This window comes from Zonotrichia albicollis, chromosome 18, assembly GCF_047830755.1.
Source record: "Zonotrichia albicollis isolate bZonAlb1 chromosome 18, bZonAlb1.hap1, whole genome shotgun sequence".
Lineage (NCBI taxonomy): Eukaryota > Metazoa > Chordata > Aves > Passeriformes > Passerellidae > Zonotrichia > Zonotrichia albicollis.
In genome coordinates this window covers 14,516,091-14,538,745 of record NC_133836.1, presented here as the reverse complement: position 1 = coordinate 14,538,745, position 22,655 = coordinate 14,516,091, and positions in this window count along the sequence as shown.

The window sequence follows — 22,655 nt, the reverse complement described above, 5'->3', positions numbered from 1 at the left end:
CCCATCTTCTGGCTGGCAGATTGCAGGAGCCACTTGGCTCTATCAAAACAGCCCGACTCGGCACTGGTGCCACCTTTCATCTGGGAACCATCCTGCGCGGCGTGGATTTTAAGGAAGGAACCAGCCGGCCATTCAAGGCCACAGGACCCGGAAAAAAAACCACGGCCTTTTTCCCTGGCAAACAAAACTCAGCGACCCCGCTTCTGGCTGACAGATTGCAGGAGCCACATGGCTCTATCACACCAGCCCAACTCGGCACTGGTGCCACCTTGGGTCTGGGAACCATCATTCGCGGCGTGGATTTTCAGGAGCCAGCCGGCCATTCCCAGCCACAGGGCCCCAAACACAAACTGCGGCCCTTTTCCCTGGAAGTAAAACAGACATGCCCATCTTCTGGCTGGCAGATTGCAGGAGCCACGCGGTACTATCAAACCAGCCCGACTTGGCACTGGTGCCATTTTTTTCATTTGGGAACCATCCAGCGCGGCATGGATTTTCAGGAGCCAGCCGGCCACTCCCAGCCACAGGCCCCCAAACACAAACTACGGCCCTTTTCCCTGGAAGTAAAACTGACCTGCCCATCTTCTGGCTGGCAGATTGCAGGAGCCACATGGCTCTATCAAACCAGCCCAACTCAGACCTGGTGCCACCTTGGGTCTGGGAACCATTATGCGCGGCGTGGATTTTAAGGAGCCAGCCGGCCATTCCCAACCACAGGCACCGAACATAAACTACGGCACTTTTCCCTGGAAGTAAAACTGACCTGCCCATCTTCTGGCTGTCAGATTGCAGGAGCTACTTGATACTATCAAACCAGCCCGACTTGGCACTGGTGCCGTTTTTCATTTGGGAACCATCCTCCGTATCGTGGATTTTCAGGAGCCAGCCGGCCACTCCCAGCCACAGGCCCCCAAACACAACCTAAGGCCCTTTTCCCTGGAAGTAAAACTGACCTGCCCATCTTCTGGCTGGCAGATTGCAGGAGCCACTTGGCTCTATCAAACCAGCCCGACTCGGCACTGGTGCACCTTGGGTCTGGGAACCATCCTGCGCGGCGTGGATTTTCAGGAGCCACCCGGCCACTCCCAGCCACAGTCCCTGAAAACAACCCACGGCCCTTTTCTCTGGTAAACAAAACTCACCCAGCCCGCTTCTGGCTGGCAGATTGCAGGAGCCACTTGGCTCTATCAAACCAGCCCGACTCGGCACCGGTGCCACCTTGGGTCTGGGAACCATCATGTGCGGCGTGGATTTTCAGGAGCCAGCCGGCTATTCCCCGACACAGGCCGCCAAACACAAACTACGGCCCTTTTCCCTGGAAGTAAAACAGACCTGCCCATCTTCTGGCTGTGTCCTGGTTTAGGACAAATTAGGGGAAATCTCCAAGAGGGAGCCCCCCAGAACAAAACAAACCTCCAACCACCCCTCCCCCAACACCGGGTTCGGGAAGGAATTCCTCGGAGGAGCAAAGTGGATAACAAAACCTATTTATTTACAAGTAACAAAAGAACACTCCCCAACACAAGAAAAGATAAAGGGACCAGACTGTGTTGTGGAGGGCGCCGAATCTTCTCTAGCAGGCTTCGGGTGTCCTGGAGCTTGCAGGTCAGGATCCGGAGCCGGTCCAGTATCTTCAGGGGAGGGTAAGAAAGAGAAAGAGAGAACAAAAGATAAAGGAAAAAAAAAAAAAAAAAAAACAGCGCAAAAGCAAAAAGCAAGCAAGCAAGCAAGCAAGCAAGCAAGCAGCAGCTAGCAAAAGCCAAGCAGCCAAAGCCAAAAGCCAAAAAGTGCCTGGTCACACCCCCCCCCCCCTCCTCCTCTCTTCCCCATCCCGCCACAGCCAGACTGCCGGGGGGGGGGGGTGGGGGAAAAGGCACAGCTGCCAGACATAACACACGATATTGGGATAAAGGCTGTCACCCCACGACACTCCACCCCTTATCCCATATCGTGAACATACAATAAAAAACATTCATTTCACTTACTCACACCTTTTGACACTTACGCATTCCTCTCATCTTACTTGCTCAAACCTTTGACACTTACAGTTTCCTTCTGTCTCACATTCAACAAACAATGACAGTCATATATGAGTCTCATCCCACAATCAGGTCTCCCTGAGGTACACACCGTGTTGTTCCATCTTTCTGCATTATCCACCATGTATTACCTGGTCCTTGAGCAAAGACAATCCCACGGATGGGTTTGTCTGTACTCGAGGCAGGGTTGATCCATACTGTCTTTCCCAACAAACCTCTGACATGGGCCACTGGGGCTTTATCCCCATCTACTATATTAAGGAGCTCAGACTGAGCAGGACCCGCTCGGTTGGTGGAACCTCGAGTGTTAACTAACCAGGTAGCCTTTGCCAAATGCTGCTCCCAGTTTTTTAAAGACCCCCCTCCCAATGCCTTTAAGGTGGTTTTTAACAATCCATTGTACCTTTCCACCTTCCCTGCAGCTGGTGCATGATAGGGGATATGGTATACCCACTCGATGCCATGTTCCCTAGCCCAAGTATTAATAAGATTGTTTTTAAAATGAGTTCCATTATCCGACTCAATTCTTTCGGGAGTACCGTGCCTCCAAAGGACCTGCTTCTCAAGGCCCAAGATAGTGTTACGGGCTGTAGCATGGGACACAGGGTAGGTTTCCAACCATCCTGTGGTGGCTTCTACCATGGTTAGTACATGGCGCTTGCCCTGGCGTGTCTGGGGCAGTGTGATGTAATCAATCTGCCAGGCCTCCCCGTATTTGTACTTAGACCACCGCCCCCCATACCAGAGGGGCTTCAGTCGCTTGGCCTGCTTAATGGCAGCGCATGTCTCACAGTCACGAATAACCTGAGAGATACTGTCCATGGTTAGATCCACCCCTCGGTCTCGTGCCCACTTATAGGTGGCATCTCTACCCTGGTGGCCTGAGGCATCGTGGGCCCATCGTGCTAAGAATAACTCTCCCTTATGCTCCCAGTCGAGATCTATCTTCAACTCCCCTATCTTTGCAGCCTGATGTACTTGCTGGTTGTTTTGCTGCTCTTCATTAGCTCTACTTCTGGGGACATGGGCATCTACATGGCGAACCTTCACAGGTAACTTCTCTAACCGAGTAGCGATATCCTTCCACTCTTCCGCAGCCCAAATTGGTTTTCCTCTGCGCTGCCAGTTGGCCTCTTTCCATCTCTTCAGCCATCCCCATAGAGCGTTGGCTGCCATCCAAGAATCGGTATACAAATAGAGCCTTGGCCACCTCTCTCTCTCTGCAATACCTAGGGCCAGTTGAATAGCTTTGATTTCAGCAAATTGACTGGATTCACCCTCTCCTTCAGTAGCCTCTGCAACCCGTCGAGTGGGACTCCATACAGCTGCTTTCCACCTCCGTTTCATCCCTATGACACGACAAGAACCATCAGTGAATAGGGCGTAACGTGTTTCTTCTACTGGCAACTGATTGTATGGCGGAGCTTCCTCAACCCGGGTCACTGGCTCTTGCTCCTCATCTGCGACACTAAAGCTTTCACCTTCGGGCCAATTTGTAATTATTTCTAGAATCCCAGGGCGATTTAACTTCCCAATCCGAGCGCGCTGCGTAATGAGGGCAATCCACTTACTCCAAGTAGCACTGGTGGCATGGTGGGTAGAGGGAACCTTTCCTCTGAACATCCATCCCAGCACCGGTAGTCGGGGTGCCAGAAGGAGTTGTGCCTCTGTACCAATCACCTCTGAGGCGGCTTGGACTCCTTCATAGGCGGCCAAGATTTCCTTTTCTGTTGGAGTATAGTTATCTTCAGACCCCCTGTAGCTCCGACTCCAAAATCCCAATGGTCGGCCTCGGGTCTCGCCAGGTAGCTTTTGCCAAAGGCTCCAGGACAGACCATGGCTCCCGGCTGCAGAGTAGAGCACATTCTTCACATCTGGTCCTGTCCTGACTGGACCAAGGGCTACAGCATGAGCGATCTCCTGCTTGATCTGGACAAAAGCTTGCTGCTGCTCAGGGCCCCAATGGAAGTCGTTCTTCTTGCGGGTAACCAGATAAAGGGGTCTCACAATCTGACTATACTCAGGGATGTGCATCCTCCAGAAACCTATAGCACCTAAGAAAGCCTGTGTCTCCTTCTTATCAGTTGGTGGGGACATAGCAGTGATTTTGTTAATAACATCCGCAGGAATCTGACGCCGTCCATCTTGCCACTTCACCCCCAAGAACTGAATTTCTCGGGCAGGTCCCTTGACTTTGCTCTTCTTAATGGCAAATCCGGCGTCCAGGAGAATATGAATTATCTTCTCTCCTTTCTCGAACACTTCTATTGCCGTGTTCCCCCAAACAATGATATCGTCAATATATTGTAAATGTTCTGGAGCCTCACCCTCTTCTAGTGCAGCCTGGATCAGTCCATGACAGATGGTAGGACTGTGTTTCCACCCCTGGGGCAATCGGTTCCAGGTGTACTGCACTCCCCTCCATGTAAAAGCAAACTGAGGCCTGCATTCTACTGCCAGAGGGATGGAGAAAAACGCGTTAGCTATATCAATGGTCGCGTACCACTTTGCTGCCTTGGACTCCAGCTCGTACTGCAGTTCCAGTATGTCCGGTACAGCCGCACTCAGTGGTGGAGTCACTTCATTCAAGGCACGATAGTCCACAGTCAATCTCCACTCTCCGTCAGATTTTCGCACGGGCCAGATAGGGCTGTTAAAGGGTGAGTGGGTTTTACTGACCACCCCTTGGCTCTCCAGCTCTCGAATCATCTTGTGGATGGGGATCACAGCATCTCGATTCGTCCGGTACTGCCTGCGGTGCACTGTTGAGGTGGCAACTGGCACTCGCTGCTCCTCTACCTTCAAAAGTCCTACTGCATATGGGTCCTCTGATAGTCCAGGCAAGGTATTCAATTGTTTAATACCCTCTATCTCAACTGAAGCTATTCCAAAAGCCCACCTAAATCCCTTAGGATCTTTGTAATAGCCATTCCGGAGAAAGTCTATGCCCAAAATACACGGAGCCTCTGGACCAGTCACAATTGGATGTTCCTGCCACTCCTTCCCAGTCAAGCTCACCTCAGCTTCCAACAACGTCAACTGTTGTGATCCCCCCGTCACTCCAGCGATGGAAACAGGTTCTGTCCCCACGTGTTCCGATGGCATTAAGGTACATTGTGATCCAGTGTCAACCAATGCTTCATAGTCTTGTGGCTCTGATGTGCCAGGCCATCTGATCCACACCTTCCAAAAAACCCGGTTCTCCCGTGCCTCTTCCTGGCTGGAGGCAGGGCCCCTCTAAGCCAGATTGTCCTTCTTTCCTTGGGCATATGCCTTGGAAGTTCCTTCAAGGGGATCGGACATGTCATCGTCATCGTCATACTTAACATCTCGGCTACGAGCGACCGGAGCTGCTATCTTTTTGGTTATACTTTCTCTTCTCTTCAAATCACGCACCCGTTGTGCCAAAGCAGCGGTGGGTTTTCCATCCCATCTTCTCATGTCTTCTCCAGACTCACGCAGGAAAAACCATAACTCAGCCCGTGGGATGTACCTTCTCTCCCCATCAAAGGAGCGCCGGCGTTGGACACCAGGGCTTCTAATTTGTACAGCTGAGATTTCAATAAGGTCCTCCTTAATCTCTTCCCGGAGTTTCTTATGATTCTCCTCTATTTTGTCTTCTAGTTTCTGCAGTCGGGTTTCCACTGCTGCAATTCTGGCATGAGTTGGGCCATGCACAGCATCTGCGTACGCTCGAAGCTTCTTTGCCATATCGAGCACAGTCTCATATGTATCATCTCGCTTCATTATTGCTAGGGCGGAAGCGTATTCAGGTGGCCCAAGTCGCACAAGTTTCCTCCACATTATCGGAGTGCATGGTACCAGGTCCGGATTCCTAGTTGTTGTGTCATCTGAGAAAACGAGCTCTGCAACCGCCATCTCTCTCAGGCGTTGGATCCCCTGTTCTATGGTCTTCCACCGTGTCTGCTGCATATAGAGATCATCCGTACACAGGTACCGTTCTGCTACACTTCTTAGGACCCGTTCCCAGAGGCTGTGAGGGTTAGCCCCCCTCATCACACCTTGATCGATGGCAGGATCATGTGACAGGGATCCCAAATGCCTCACTTCAGTACCATCCAAAATCGTAACCTCCCCTGCAGCATCCCAAAGGCGGACTAACCAACTAATAATAGATTCGTCAGGTTGTCGGCTGTAATCCTTTCTTAGGCCTCTGAGGTCCTTCAGAGAAAAGGAGTCAATATTGGCTCCAGATTCTGTGCCCCTTGATGTGGCCTCTGATTTTGGTGAGGGTCCTTCTTCTGCATCATCGTCATCATCCTCCACCTTCCGATCGGTCTTGCCTTTACACTTTCCACCTCTTGTATTAGCTGCAACAGCCATGGTTTGGGGCCTATTGTCTGATTCAGCTGCTAGCCTGGAGCCTGGGATGTTAGCTGCAGCCTGGGTCACTGGGATAGTAGCCAACTTATCTCCCTGTTCCCTTTCTGCTATCTGCTGCTCCACAGTATCTAGCAGAGTACGGTAAACAAACGCCAAGGCCCAGCTCACTGCAGTAATCCTTTCTTCCTTAGTATTACCATGGCACTTCTCCCTCAAATACTTTGCCACCTCGACTGGATTCTGAATTTGATCAGATGGAAAGTCCCAGTCTATAGGATCAGAAAATTCCTTTAAAGTCTGGCCCATATATTCCCATTTCCCACTCCAGTCAAGATTTTTCCTGCTTTGTTTTACTCCTGAATCAGGAGTCTCTCTAACCCCTCTAGAAATCTCAGCTTTCATTTTATATACACTCCAGACAGTATAGACAAGGCTTAATAAATTAAATGCCAGAAAGATGGTTTCTTTCAAACTCAGGGGAAAGTCAGTATTTTCTAATAGAGATGTCAACAATTTGTAGGAGAAGAAGGAAGACAAAGGCTGAAAAGCCCCTTCCTCTTCTTCTCCCCAAACAAACTGAGTACACAGCCATGACAACAATCCATACATTCCTGAAATAAAGTCCAGCACTGTTATCCGACACATCATCACACATAAGGCCAGCACAATGATTATTCTGGTTAGTGCCCCCCGCTTACAAAAGCTACTTATTAGGGACAACATCAGAGCTATTTTGGGGTAAGGAAATAACCCTAGGGACCACAAAGGTATTAAAACTTCAAAAGCCCCTAGGGACCAGAAAAACCGGCAAGCTTCCACTCCAAATGACATTATGAATCACCAATATGCCCACAAAACAACCAAAACCAAAATATTATTGTTATAGGTTTTTTTTCCACTGTTTTTGGCCTCCGGCTTCCCGGCCAACGCACCAAGAATTTATTGTCCTGGTTTAGGACAAATTAGGGGAAATCTCCAAGAGGGAGCCCCCCAGAACAAAACAAACCTCCAACCACCCCTCCCCCAACACCGGGTTCGGGAAGGAATTCCTCGGAGGAGCAAAGTGGAAAACAAAACCTATTTATTTACAAGTAACAAAAGAACACTCCCCAACACAAGAAAAGAAAAAGGGACCAGACTGTGTTGTGGAGGGCGCCGAATCTTCTCTAGCAGGCTTCGGGTGTCCTGGAGCTTGCAGGTCAGGATCCGGAGCCGGTCCAGTATCTTCAGGGGAGGGTAAGAAAGAGAAAGAGAGAACAAAAGATAAAGGAAAAAAAAAAAAAAAAAAACAGCGCAAAAGCAAAAAGCAAGCAAGCAAGCAAGCAAGCAAGCAAGGAGCAGCTAGCAAAAGCCAAGCAGCCAAAGCCAAAAGCCAAAAAGTGCCTGGTCACACCCCCCCCCCCCCTCCTCCTCTCTTCCCCATCCCGCCACAGCCAGACTGCCGGGGGGGGGGGGGTGGGGGAAAAGGCACAGCTGCCAGACATAACACACGATACTGGGATAAAGGCTGTCACCCCACGACAGGCTGTCAGATTGCAGGAGCTACTTGGTACTATCAAAGCAGCCCGACTTGACACTGGTGCCGTTTTTCATTTGGGAACCATCCTCCGTATCGTGGATTTTCAGGAGCCAGTAGTCCACTCCCAGCCACAGCCCCCAAACACAAACTACGGCCCATTTCCCTGGAAGTAAAACTGACCTGCCCATCTTCTGGCTGGCAGATTGCAGGAGACACATGGCTCTATCAAACCAGCCTGACTCGGCACTGGTGCCCCTTTGGTCTGGTAATCATCCTGCGTATCGTGGATTTTAAGGTGCCAGCCGGCCACTCCCAGCCACAGGCCCCCAAACAAAAACTGTGCGCCTTTTCCCTGCCAAACAAAACTCACCCACCCCGCTTCCGGCTGGCAGATTGCAGGAGCCACATGGCTCTATCAAACCAGCCCGACTCGGCACTGGTGCCACCTTTCATCTGGGAACCATCCTGCGTATCGTGGATTTTCAGGAGCCAGCAGGCCATTCCCAGCCACAGGCCCCCAAAAAAAAGCTATGGTCCTTTTCCCTGGAAGTAAAACTGACCTGTCCATCTTCTGGCTGGCAGAATGCAGGAGCCACTTGGCTCTATCAAACCAGCCCCATTTGGCACTGGTGCCCCCTTGAGTCTGGGAACCACCCTGCGTATCGAGGATTTTCAGGAGCCAGCCGGCCACTCCCAGCCACTGGCCCCCAAACACAAACTACGGCCCTTTTCCCTGGAAGTAAAACTGACCTGCCCATCTTCTGGCTGGCAGATTGCAGGAGCCACATGGCTCTATCAAACCAGCCTGACTCGGCACTGGTGCCCCTTTGGTCTGGTAATCATCCTGCGTATCGTGGATTTTAAGGTGCCAGCCGGCCACTCCCAGCCACAGGCCCCCAAACAAAAACTGTGGGCCTTTTCCCTGCCAAACAAAACTCACCCACCCCGCTTCTGGCTGGCAGATTGCAGGAGCCACATGGCTCTATCAAACCAGCCCGACTCGGCACTGGTGCCACCTTTCATCTGGGAACCATCCTGCGTATCGTGGATTTTCAGGAGCCAGCAGGCCATTCCGAGCCACAGGCTCCCGAAAACAAACCACGGCCCTTTTCCCAGGCAAACAAAACTCACGCACCCCGCTCCTGGCTGGCAGATTGCAGGAGACACTTGGCCCTATCAAACCAGCCGGCTAGGCACTGGTGCCACCATTCATCTGGGAACCATCCTATGTATCGTGGATTTTCAGGAGCCAGCCGGCCACTCCCAGCCACAGGCGCCCAAACAAAACTACGGCCCTTTTCCCTGGAAGTAAAACTGACCTGCCCATCTTCTGGCTGGCAGATTGCAGGAGCCACTTGCCTTTATCAAACCAGCCCGACTTGGCACTTGTACCCCTTTGGGTCTGGGAACCATCCTGAGTATCGTGGATTTTCAGGAGCCAGCCGGCCACTCCCAGCCACAGGCCCCCAACAGAAACCATATCCCTTTTCCCTGGCAAACAAAACAGACCCGCCCCGCTCCTGGCTGGCAGATTGCAGGAGACACATGGCTCTATCAAAGCATCCCGACTCGGCACTGGTGCCCCTTTGGTCTGGGAACCATCCTGCGTATCGTGGATTTTCAGGAGCCAGCCGGCCACTCCCAGCCACAGGCCCCCGAAACAAAAACTACGGCCCATTTCCCTGGAAGTAAAACTGACCAGCCCATCTTCTGGCTGGCAGATTGCAGGAGCCACTTGGCTCTGTCAAACCAGCCCGACTTGGCACTGGTGCCACCTTTCATCTGGAAACCATCCTGCGTATCGTGGATTTTCAGGAGCCAGCAGGCCATTCCCAGCCACAGGCACCCAAAAAAAAGGTATGGTCCTTTTCCCTGGAAGTAAAACTGACCTGTCCATCTTCTGGCTGGCAGAATGCAGGAGCCACATGGCTCTATCAAACCAGCCCGACTTGGCAGTGTTGCCAACTTGGGTCAGGCAATCATCCTGAGTATCGTGCATTTTCAGGAGCCAGCCGGCCACTCCCAGCCTCAGGCCCCCAAACACAAACTACCGGTCCTCTTCCCCGGAAGTAAAACTGACCTGTCCATCTTCTGGCTGGCAGATTGCAGGAGCCACTTAGCTCTATCAAACCAGCCCGACTCACCACTGGTGCCACCTTTCATCTGCGAAACATCCTGCGTGTCGTGGATTTTCAGGAGCCAGCCAGCCACTCTCAGCCACAGGGCCCCAAACACATACCACGGCCATTTTCCCTGGAAGAAAATCTTAGCGGCCCACCTTCTGGCTGGCAGATTGCAGGAGCCACTCGGTACTATCAAACCAGCCCGACTTGGCACTGGTGCCACCTTTCATCTGGGAACCATCCTGCGTATCGTGGATTTTCAGGAGCCAGCCGGCCACAGCCAGCCACAGGCCCCCAAACACATACCATGGCCCTTTTCCCTGGAAGTAATATAGACCTGCCCATCATCAGGCTGGCAGTATGCAGGAGCCACTTGGCTCTATCAAACCAGCCCGACTGGGCACTGGTGCCACCTTACATCTGGGAACCATCCTGCGCGGCGTGGATTTTCAGGAACCAGCCGGCCATTCAAGGCCACAGGCCCCGGAAAAAAAACCACGGCCTTTTTCCCTGGCAAACAAAACTCAGCGACCCCGCTTCTGGCTGACAGATTGCAGGAGCCACATGGCTCTATCACACCAGCACAACTCGGCACTGGTGCCACCTTGGGTCTGGGAACCATCATGTGCGGCGTGGATTTTAAGGAGCCAGCCGGCCATTCCCAGCCACAGGGCCCCAAACACAAACTGCGGCCCTTTTCCCTGGAAGTAAAACAGACATGCCATCTTCTGGCTGGCAGATTGCAGGAGCCACGCGGTACTATCAAACCAGCCCTACTTGGCACTGGTGCCATTTTTTTCATTTGGGAACCATCCAGCGCGGCGTGGGTTTTCAGGAGCCAGCCGGCCACTCCCAGCCACAGGCCCCCAAACACAAACTACGGCCCTTTTCCCTGGAAGTAAAACTGACCTGCCCATCTTCTGGCTGGCAGATTGCAGGAGCCACATGGCTCTATCAAACCAGCCCAACTCGGCACTCGTGCCACCTTGGGTCTGGGAACCATCATGCGCGGCGTGGATTTCCAGGAGCCAGCCGGCCATTCCAAGCCACAGGCCCCCAAACACAAACTACGGCCCTTTTCCCTGGAAGTAAAACTGACCTGCCCATCTTCTGGCTGGCAGATTGCAGGAGCCACTTGGCTCTATCAAACCAGCCTGACTCAGAACTGGTGCCTCCTTGGGTCTGGGAACCATCATGCGCGGCGTTGATTTTCAGGAGCCAGCCGGCTATTCCCCGACACAGGCCCCCAAACACAAACTGCGGCCGTTTTCCCTGGAAGTAAAACAGACCTGCCCATCTTCTGGCTGTCAGATTGCAGGAGCCAGTTGGCTCTATCAAACCAGCCCGACTCAGCACTGGTGCCACCTTTCATCTGGGAACCATCCTGTGTATTGGGGATTTTCAGGAGCCAGCCGGCAACTCCCAGCCACAGGCCCCCAAACACAAACTAGGGCCCTTTTCTCTGGCAAACAAAACTCACCCACCCCGCTTCTGGCTGGCAGATTGCAGGAGCCACTTGGCTCTATCAAACCAGCCCGACTCGGCACCGGTGCTACCTTGGGTCTGGGAACCATCCTGAGCGGCGTTGATTTTCAGGAGCCAGCCGGCTATTCCCCGACACAGGCCCCCAAACACAAACTGCGGCCGTTTTCCCTGGAAGTAAAACAGACCTGCCCATCTTCTGGCTGTCAGATTGCAGGAGCCACTTGGCTCTATCAAACCAGCCCGATTTGGCACTGGGGCCCCTTGGGTCTGGAAACCATCCTGCGTGTCGTGGATTTTCAGGAGCCAGTAGGCCACTCCAGGCCACAGGACCCCAAACAAAATCTACGGCCCTTTTCCCTGGAAGGAAAACTGACCTGCCCATCTTCTGGCTGGCAGATTGCAGGAGCCACTTGGCTCTATCAAACCAGCCCGACTCGGCACTGGTTCCCATTTGGTCTGGGAATCATCCTGCGTATCGTGCATTTTCAGGAGCCAGCAGGCCACTCCCAGCCAGAGGCCCTCAAACACAAACTGTGGGCCTTTTCCCTGCCAAACAAAACTCACCCACCCCGCTTCTGGCTGGCAGATTGCAGGAGCCACATGGCTCTATCAAACCAGCTCGACTCGGCACTGGTGCCACCTTTCATCTGGGAACCATCCTGCGTATCGTGGATTTCCAGGAGCCAGCCGGCCACTCCCAGCCACAGGCGCCCAAACACAAACTATGGCCCTTTTCCCTGGAAGTAAAACTGACCTGCCCATCTTCTGGCTGGCAGAATGCAGGAGCCACATGGCTCTATCAAACCAGCCCGACTTGGCACTGGGACCCCTTTGGGTCTGGGAACCATCCTACGTATCGTGGATTTTCAGGAGCCAGCCGGCCACTCCCAGCCACAGGCCCCCAACAGAAACCACATCCCTTTTCCCTGGCACACAAAACTGACCCGCCCCGCTCCTGGCTGGCAGATTGCAGGAGACACTTGGCTCTATCAAACCAGCCCGACTCGGCACTGGTGCCACCTTTCATCTGGGAACCATCCTGTGCGGCGTGGATTTTAAGGAACCAGCCGGCCATTCAAGGCCACAGGCCCCGGAAAAAAAACCACGGTCTTTTTCCCTGGCAAACAAAACTCACCCACCCCGCTTCTGGCTGACAGATTGCAGGAGCCACATGGCTCTATCACACCAGCCCAACTCGGCACTGGTGCCACCTTGGGTCTGGGAACCATCATGCGCGGCGTGGATTTTAAGGAGCCAGCCGGCCATTCCCAGCCACACGGCCCCAAACACAAACTGCGGCCCTTTTCCATGGAAGTAAAACAGACATGCCCATCTTCTGGCTGGCAGATTGCAGGAGCCACGCGGTACTATCAAACCAGCCCGACTTGGCACTGGTGCCATTTTTTTCATTTGGGAACCATCATGCGCGGCATGGATTTTCAGGAGCCAGCCGGCCATTCCCAGCCACAGGCCCCCGAGAACAAATCACGGCCCTTTTCCCTGGCAAAAAAAACTCACCCACCCCGCTTATGGATGGCAGATTGCTGGAGCCAGTTGGGTCTATCAAACCAGCCCGACTCAGCACTGGTGCCACCTTTCATCTGGGAACCATCCTGTGTATTGGGGATTTTCAGGAGCCAGCCGGCCACTCCCAGCCACAGGCCCCCAAACACAAACTACGGCCCTTTTCCCTGGAAGTAAAACTGACCTGCCCATCTTCTGGCTGTCAGATTGCAGGAGCTACTTGGTACTATCAAACCAGCCCGACTTGGCACTGGTGCCATTTTTCATTTGGGAACCATCCTGCGTATCGTGGATTTTCAGGAGCCAGCCGGCCACTCCCAGCCACAGGCCCTGAAAACAAACCACGGCCCTTTTCTCTGGCAAACAAAACTCACCCACCCCGCTTCTGGCTGGCAGATTGCAGGAGCCACTTGGCTCTATCAAACCAGCCCGACTCGGCACTGGTGCCACCTTGGGTCTGGGAACCATCATGCGCGGCGTGGATTTTCAGGAGCCAGCCGGCTATTCCCCGACACAGGCCCCCAAACACAAACTGCGGCCGTTTTCCCTGGAAGAAAAACAAACCTGCCCATCTTCTGGCTGTCAGATTGCAGGAGCCACTTGGCTCTATCAAACCAGCCCGACTCGGCACTGGTGCCCATTTGGTCAGGGAATCTTCCTGCGTATCGTGCATTTTCAGGAGCCAGCAGTCCACTCCCAGCCAGAGGCCACCAAACACAAACTGTGGGCCTTTTCCCTGCCAAAAAAAACTCACCCACCCCGCTTATGGCTGGCAGATTGCAGGAGCCACATGGCTCTATCAAACCAGCCCGACTCGGCACTGGTGCCACCTTTCCTGCACACCATCTTGCGTGTCGTGGATTTTCAGGTTCCAGCCGGGAACTCCCAGCCACAGGCCACCAAACATATACCACGGCCCTTTTCCCTGGAAGTAAAACAGACCTGCCCATCGTCTGGCTGGCAGATTGCGGGAGACACTTGGTACTTTCAAACCAGCCCGACTCAGCACTGGTGCCACCTTTCATCTGGGAACCATCCTGCGCATCGTGGATTTTCAGGAGCCAGCCGGCCACTCCCAGCCACAGGCCCCCAAACACAAACTACGGCCCTTTTCCCTGGAAGTAAAACTGACCTGCCCATCTTCTGGCTGGCAGATTGCAGGAGCCACTTACCTCTATCAAACCAGCCCGGCTTGGCACTGGTACCCCTTTGGGTCTGGGAACCATCCTACGTATCGTGGATTTTCAGGAGCCAGCCGGCCACTCCCAGCCACAGGCCCCCAAAAGAAACCACATCACTTTTCCCTGGCAAACAAAACTGACCCGCCCCGCTCCTGGTTGGCAGATTGCAGGAGCCACATGGCTCGATCAAACCATCCCGACCCGGCACTGGTGCCCCTTTGGTCTGGGAATCATCCTGCGTATCGTGGATTTTCAGGAGCCACCTAGCCACTCCAAGCCACAGGCCCCAAAACAAAAATTACGGCCCTTTTCCCTGGAAACAAAACTCACACACCCCGCTTCTGGCTGGCAGATTGCAGAAGCCACTTGGCTCTATCAAACCAGCCCGACTCGGCACTGGTGCCACCTTTCATCTGGGAACCATCCTGCGTATCGGGGATTTTCAGGAGCCAGCCGGCCACTCCCAGCCACAGGTCCCCAAAAACAAACTACGGCCCTTTTCCCTGGAAGTAAAATAGACCTGCCCATCATCTGGCTGGCAGATTGCAGGAGCCACTTGGCTCTATCAAAACAGCCTGACTGGGCACTGGTGCCACCTTTCATCTGGGAACCATCCTGCGTGGCGTGGATTTTTGGGAACCAGCTGGCCATTTAAGGCCACAGGCCCCGGAAAAAAAACCACGGCCTTTTTCCCTGCCAAACAAAACTCTGCGACCCCGCTTCTGGCTGACAGATTGCAGGAGACACATGGCTCTATCACACCAGCCCAACTCGGCACTGGTTCCACCTTGGGTCTGGGAAACATCATGCGCGGCGTGGATTTTAAGGAGCCAGATGGCCACTCCCAGCCACAGGCCCCCAAACACAACCTACGGCCCTTTTCCCTGGAAGTAAAACTGACCTGCCCATCTTCTGGCTGGCAGATTGCAGGAGCCACATGGCTCTATCAAACCAGCCCAACTCGGACCTGGTGCCACCTTGGGTCTGGGAACCATCATGCGCGGCGTGGATTTTCAGGAGCCAGCCGGCCATTCCCAGCCACAGGCCCCCAAACACAAACTACGGCCCTTTTCCCTGGAAGTAAAATTGACCTGCCCATCTTCTGGCTAGCAGATTGCAGGAGCAACTTGACTCTATCAAACCAGCCCAACTTGGCACTGGTTCCACCTTGGGTCTGGGAACCATCAAGCGCGGCGTGGATTTTCAGGAGCCAGCCGGCCATTCCCAGCCGCAGGCCCCCAAACAAAAACTACGGTCCTTTTCCGTGGAAGTAAAACAGACCTGCCCATCTTCTGGCTGGCAGATTGCAGCAGCTACTTGGTACTATCAAACCAGCCCGACTTGGCTCTGGTGACATTTTTCATTTGGGAACCATCCTGCGTATCGTGGATTTTCAGGAGCCAGCCGGCCATTCCCAGCCGCAGGCCCCCAAACAAAACCTACGGCCCTTTTCCCTGGAAGTAAAACTGACCTGCCCATCTTCTGGCTGGCAGATTGCAGGAGCCACTTGGCTCTATCAAACCAGCCCGACTCGGCACTGGTGCCCCCTTGGGTCTGGGAACCTTCCTGCGCGGCGTGGATTTTCAGGAGCCAGCCGGCCACTCCCAGCCACAGGCCCTGAAAACAAACCACGGCCCTTTTCCCTGGCAAACAAAATTCACCCACCCCGCTTCTGGCTGGCAGATTGCAGGAGCCACTTGGCTCTACCAAACCAGCCCGACTCGGCACCGGTGCCACCTTGGGTCTGGGAACCATCCTGCGTATCGTGGACTTTCAGGAGCCAGTAGGCCACTCCCAGCCACAGGACCCCAAACAAAAACTACAGCCCTTTTCCCTGGAAGGAAAACTCACCTGCCCATCTTCTGGCTGTCAGATTGCAGGAGCCACTTGGCTCTATCAAACCAGCCCGACTCGGCACTGGTGCCCCTTTGGTCTGGGAATCATCCTGCGTATCGTTGATTTTCAGGAGCCAGCAGGGCACTCCCAGCCAGAGGCCCCCAAACAAAAACTGTGGGCCTTTTCCCTGCCAAACAAAACTCACCCACCCCGCTTCTGGCTGGCAGATTGCAGGAGCTACTTGGCTCTATCACACCAGCCCGACTCGGCACTGGTGCCCCCTTGGCTCTGGGAACCATCCTGAGCGGCGTGGATTTTCAGGAGCCAGCCGGTCATTCCGATCCACAGGCCCCAGAAAAAAACCACAGCCCTTTCCCTGGCAAACAAAATTCACACACCCCTCTTCTGGCTGGCAGATTGCAGGAGCCACTTGGCTCTATCAAACCAGCCCGACTCGGCACTGGTGCCAGCTTTCATCTGGGAACCATCCTGTGTATCGTGGATTTTCGGTTGCCAGCTGCCCACTCCCAGCCACAAGCCCCCGAACAAAAACTACCACCCTTTTCCTTGGAAGTAAAACTGACCTGCCCATCTTCTGGCTGGCAGATTGCAGGAGACTCTTGGCTCTATAAAACCAACTCAACTCGGCACTGGTTCCACCCTTCATCTGGGAACCATCCTGCGTATCGTGGATTTTCAGGAGCCAGATGGCCATTCCCAGCCACAGGCCCCCAAAAAAAGCAATGGTCCTTTTCCCTGGAAGTAAAACTGACCTGTTCATCTTCTGGCTAGCAGATTGCAGGAGCCACTTGGATCTATCAAACCAGCCCGATTTGGCACTGGTGCCCCCTTGGGTCTGGGAACCATCCTGCGTATCGTGGATTTTCAGGAGCCAGCCGGCCACTCCCAGCCACAGGCCCCCAAACACAAACTACGGCCCTTTTCCCAGGAAGTAAAACTGACCTGCCCATCTTCTGGCTGGCAGATTGCAGGAACCACATGGCTCTATCAAACCAGCCCAACTCGGCACTGGTGCCACCTTTCATCTGGGAACCATCCTGCGTGTCGTGGATTTTAAGGAGCCAGCCGGCCATTCCAAGCCACAGGCCCCCAAACACAAACTACGGCCCTTTTCCCTGGAAGTAAAACAGACCTGCCCATCTTCTGGCTGGCAGATTGCAGGAGCCACTTGGTACTATCAAACCAGCCCGACTTGGCGCTGGTGCCATTTTTCATTTGGGAACCATCCTGCGCGGCGTGGATTTTCAGGAGCCAGCCGGCCACTCCCAGCCACAGGCCCCCAAACACAAACTACGGCCCTTTTCCCTGGAAGTAAAATTGACCTGCCCATCTTCTGGCTGGCAGATTGCAGGAGCCACATGGCTCTATCAAACCAGCCCGACTCGGCACTGGTGCCACCTTGGGTCTGGGAACCATCATGCGCGGCGTGGATTTTAAGGAGCTAGCCGGCCATTCTCAGCCACAGGTCCCCAACACAAACATCGGCCCTTTTCCCTGGAAGAAAAATTGACCTGCCCATCTTCTGGCTGGCAGATTGCAGGAGCAACTTGGCTCTATCAAACCAACCCAACTCAGCACTGGTGCCACCTTGGGTCTGGGAACCATCATGCGCGGCATGGATTTTAAGGAGCCAGCCGGCCACTCCCAGCCACAGGCCCCCAAACACAACCTACGGCCCTTTTCCCTGGAAGTAAAACTGGCCTGCCCATCTTCTGCCTGGCAGAATGCAGGACCCACTTGGCTCTATCAAACCAGCCTGACTCGGCACTGGTTCCAAATTTCATCTGGGAAGCATCTTGCGTATCGTGGATTTTCAGGAGCCAGCCGGCCACTCTCAGCCACAGGGCCCCAAACATATACCACGGCCATTTTCCCTGGAAGAAAATCTCAGCGGCCCGCCTTCTGGCTGGCAGATTGCAGGAGCCACTTGGCTCTATCAAGCCAGCCCGACTTGGCACTGGTGCCACCTTTCATCTGGGAACCATCCTGCGTATCGTGGATTTTCAGGAGCCAGCCGGCCACTCCCAGCCACAGGCCCCCAAACACACACTACAGCCCTTTTCCCTGGAAGTAAAACTGACCTGCCCATCATCAGGCTGGCAGATTGCAGGAGCCACTTGGCTCTATCAAAACAGCCCGACTCGGCACTGGTGCCACCTTTCATCTGGGAACCATTCTGCGCGGCGTGGTTTTTAAGGAACCTGCCGGCAATTCCAGGCCACAGGACCCAGAAAAAAAACCTGCGGCCTTTTTCCCTGGCGAACAAAACTCACCCACCCCGCTTCTGGCTGGCAGATTGCAGGAGCCACATGGCTCTATCACACCAGCCCGACTCGGCACTGGTGCCACCTTGGGTCTGGGAACCATCATGCGCGGCATGGATTTTAAGAAGCCAGCCGGCCATTCCCTGCCAATGGTCCCCGAAAACAAACCACGGCCCTTTTCCCTGGCAAACAAAACTCACCCACCCCGCTTCTGGCTGGAAGATTGCAGGAGCCACATGGCTCTATCAATCCAGCCCGACTCGGCACTGGTGCCACCTTTCATCTGGGAACCATCTTGCGTATCGTGGATTTTCAGGAGCCAGATGGCCACTCCCAGCCACAGGCCCCCAAACAAATCTATGGCCTTTTACTCTGGAAGTAAAACTGACCTGCCCATCTTCTGGCTGGCAGATTGCAGGCACCACTTGGTACTATCAAACCAGCCCGACTTGGCACTGATGCAATTTTTCATTTGGGAGCCATCCTGCGTATCGTGGATTTTCAGGAGCCAGCCGGCCACTCCCAGCCACAGGCCCCCAAAAAAAAGCTATGGTCCTTTTCCCTGGAATTAAAACTGACCTGCCCATCTTCTGGCTGGCAGATTGCAGGAGCCACATGGCTCGATCAAACCAGCCCGACTTGGCAGTGTTGCCAACTTGGGTCTGGCAATCATCCTGAGTATCGTGCATTTTCAGGAGCCAGCCGGCCACTCCCAAACACAGGCCCCCAAATAAAAACTACGGCCCTTTTCCCTGGAAGTAAAACTGACCTGCCCATCTTCTGGCTGGCAGAGAGCGGGAGACACTTGGTACTATCAAACCGGCCCGACTCCGCAGTGGTGCCACCATTCATCTGGGAACCATCCTGCGTATCGTGGATTTTCAGGAGCCAGCCGGCCACTCCCAGCCACAGAACCCCAAACACAAACTACGTCCCCTTTCCCTGGAAGTAAAACTGACCTGGCCACCTTCTGGCGGGCAGATTGCAGGAGACACTTGACTCTATCAAACCAGCACAACTCGGCACTGGTGCCACCTTGGGTCTGGGAACCATCATGCACGGCGTGGATTTTAAGGAGCCAGCCGGCCATTCCCAGCCACAGGCCCCCAAACACAAACTACAATTTTTTTCCCTGGAAGCAAAACTGACCTGCCCATCTTCTGGCTGGCAGATTGCAGGAGCCACTTGGCTCTATCACACCATCCCGACTTGGCACTGATTTCATTTTTCATTTGGGAAGCATCTTGCGTATCGTGGATTTTCAGGAGCCAGCCGGCCACTCCCAGCCACAGGCCCCCCAAACAAAAACTACGGTCCTTTTCCCTGGAAGGAAAACTGACCTGCCCATCTTCTGGCTGGCAGATTGCAGGAGCCACTTGGCTCTATCAAACCAGCCCGACTCGGCACTGCTGCCCCCTTGAGTCTGGGAACCATCCTGCGTGTCGTGGATTTTCAGGAGCCAGCCGGCCACTCCCAGCCACAGGCCCCGAAAACAAACCACGGATCATTTCCCTGGCAAACAAAACTCACACACCCCGCTTCTGGCTGGCAGATTGCAGGAGCCACTTGGCTCTATCAAACCAGCCAAACTCGGCACTGGTTCCACCTTGGGTCTGGGAACCATCATGCACGGCGTGCATTTTAAGTAGCCAGCCGGCCATTCCAGGCCACAGGCCCCCAAAAACAAACTACGGCCATTTTCCCTGGAAGTAAAACAGACCTGCCCATCTTCTGGCTGGCAGATTGCAGGAGCCACTTGGCTCTATCAAACCAGCCCAACTCGGCAGTGGTGCCACATTTCATCTGGGAACCATCCTGCGTATCGTGGATTTTCAGGAGCCAGCCGGCCACACCCAGCGACAGGCGCCCAAACACACACTACAGCCCTTTTCCCAGGAAGTAAAACTGACCTGCCCATCTTCTGGCTGGCAGATTGCAGGAGCCACTTGGCTCTATCAAAACAGCCCGACTCGGCACTGGTGCCCCCTTGAGTCTGGGAACCATCCTGCGAATCGTGGATTTTCAGGAGCCAGCCGGCCACTCCCAGCCACAGGCCCCCAACACACACCACGGCCCTTTTCCCAGGCAAACAAACCTGACCGGCCCCGCTTCTGGCTGGCAGATTGCAGGAGCCACTTGGCTCTATCAAACCAGCCCGACTCGGCACTGGTGCCACCTTTCATCTGGGAACCATCCTGCGTATCGTGGATTTTCAGAAGCCATGCGGCCACTCCAAGCCTCAGGCCCCCAAACATATACCACGGCCCTTTTCCCTGGAAGTAAAACTGACCTGTCCACCTTCTGGCTGGCAGATTGCAGGAGACACTTGGCTCTATCAAACCAGCCCAACTCGGCACTGGTGCCACCTTGGGTCTGGGAACCATCATGCGCGGCGTGGATTTTTAGGAGCCAGCCGGCCATTCCCAGCCACAGGCCCCCAAACAAATCTATGGCCTTTTACTCTGGAAGTAAAACTGACCTGCCCATCTTCTGGCTGGCAGATTGCAGGCGCCACTTGGTACTATCAAACAAGCCCGACTTGGCACTGATGCAACTTTTCATTTGGGAGCCATCCTGCGTATCGTGGATTTTCAGGAGCCAGCCGGCCACTCCCAGCCACAGGCCCCCAAAAAAAAGCTATGGTCCTTTTCCCTGGAATTAAAACTGAACTGTCCATCTTCTGGCTGGCAGAATGCAGGAGCCACATGGCTCTATCAAACCAGCCCGACTTGGCAGTGTTGCCAACTTGGGTCTGGCAATCATCCTGAGTATCGTGCATTTTCAGGAGCCAGCCGGCCACTCCCAAACTCAGGCCCCCAAATACAAACTACCGTCCCTTTTCCCTGGACGTAAAACTGACCTGCCCATCTTCTGGCTGGCAGATTGCAGGAGCCACTTGGCTCTATCAAATAAGCCCGAATCAGCACTGGTGCCACATTTCATCCGGGAACCATCCTGTGTATTGGGGATTTTCAGGAGCCAGCCGGCCACTCCCAGCCACAGGCCCCCAACACAAACCACGGCCCTTTTCCCTGGCAAACAAAACTGACCTGCCCATCTTCTGGCTGGCAGATTGCAGGAGCCACATGGCTCTATCAAACCAGCCCAACTCGGCACTGGTGCCACCTTGGGTCTGGGAAACATCATGCGCGGCGTGGATTTTCAGGAGCCAGCCGGCCATTCCCAGCCACAGGCCCCCAACACAAACTACGGCCCTTTTGCCTGGAAGAAAAATTGACCTGCCCATCTTCTGGCTGGCAGATTGCAGGAGCAACTTGGCTCTATCAAACCAGCCCAACTCAGCACTGGTGCCACCTTGGGTCTGGGAACCATCATGCGCGGCGTGGATTTTCAGGAGCCAGCCGGCCACTCCCAGCCACAGGGCCCCAAACACATACCACGGACATTTTCCCTGGAAGAAAATCTCAGCGGCCCGCCTTCTGGCTGGCAGATTGCAGGAGCCACTTGGTACTATCAAGCCAGCCCGACTTGGCACTGGTGCCACCTTTCATCTGGGAACCATCCTGCGTATCGTGGATTTTCAGGAGCCAGCCGGCCACTCCCAGCCACACGCCCCCAAACACAAACTACGTCCCTTTTCCATGGAAGTAAAACTGACCTGCCCATCATCAGGCTGGCAGATTGCAGGAGCCACTTGGCTCTATCTAAACAGCCCGACTTGGCACTGGTGCCACCTTTCATCTGGGAACCATTCTGCGCGGCGTGGTTTTTAAGGAACCAGCCGGCAATTCCAGGCCACAGGCCCCAGAAAAACAACCCACGGCCTTTTTCCCTGGCGAACAAAACTCACCCACCCCGCTTCTGGCTGGCAGATTGCAGGAGCCACATGGCTCTATCACACCAGCCCGACTCGGCACTGGTGCCACCTTGGGTCTGGGAACCATCATGCGCGGCATGGATTTTAAGAAGCCAGCCGGCCATTCCCAGCCACTGGTCCCCGAAAACAAACCACGGCCCTTTTCCCTGGCAAACAAAACTCACCCACCCCGCTTCTGGCTGGAAGATTGCAGAAGACACTTGGACCTATCAAACCAGCCGGCTTGGCACTGGTGACACCATTCATCTGGGAACGATCCTGCGTATCGTGGATTTTCAGGAGCCAGCCGACCACACCCAGCGACAGGCGCCCAAACACACACTACAGCCCTTTTCCCTGGAAGTAAAACTGACCTGCCCATCTTCTGGCTGGCAGATTGCAGGAGCCACTTGGCTCTATCAAACCAGCCCAACTCGGACCTGGTGCCACCTTTCATCTGGGAACCATCTTGCGTATCGTGGATTTTCAGGAGCCAGATGGC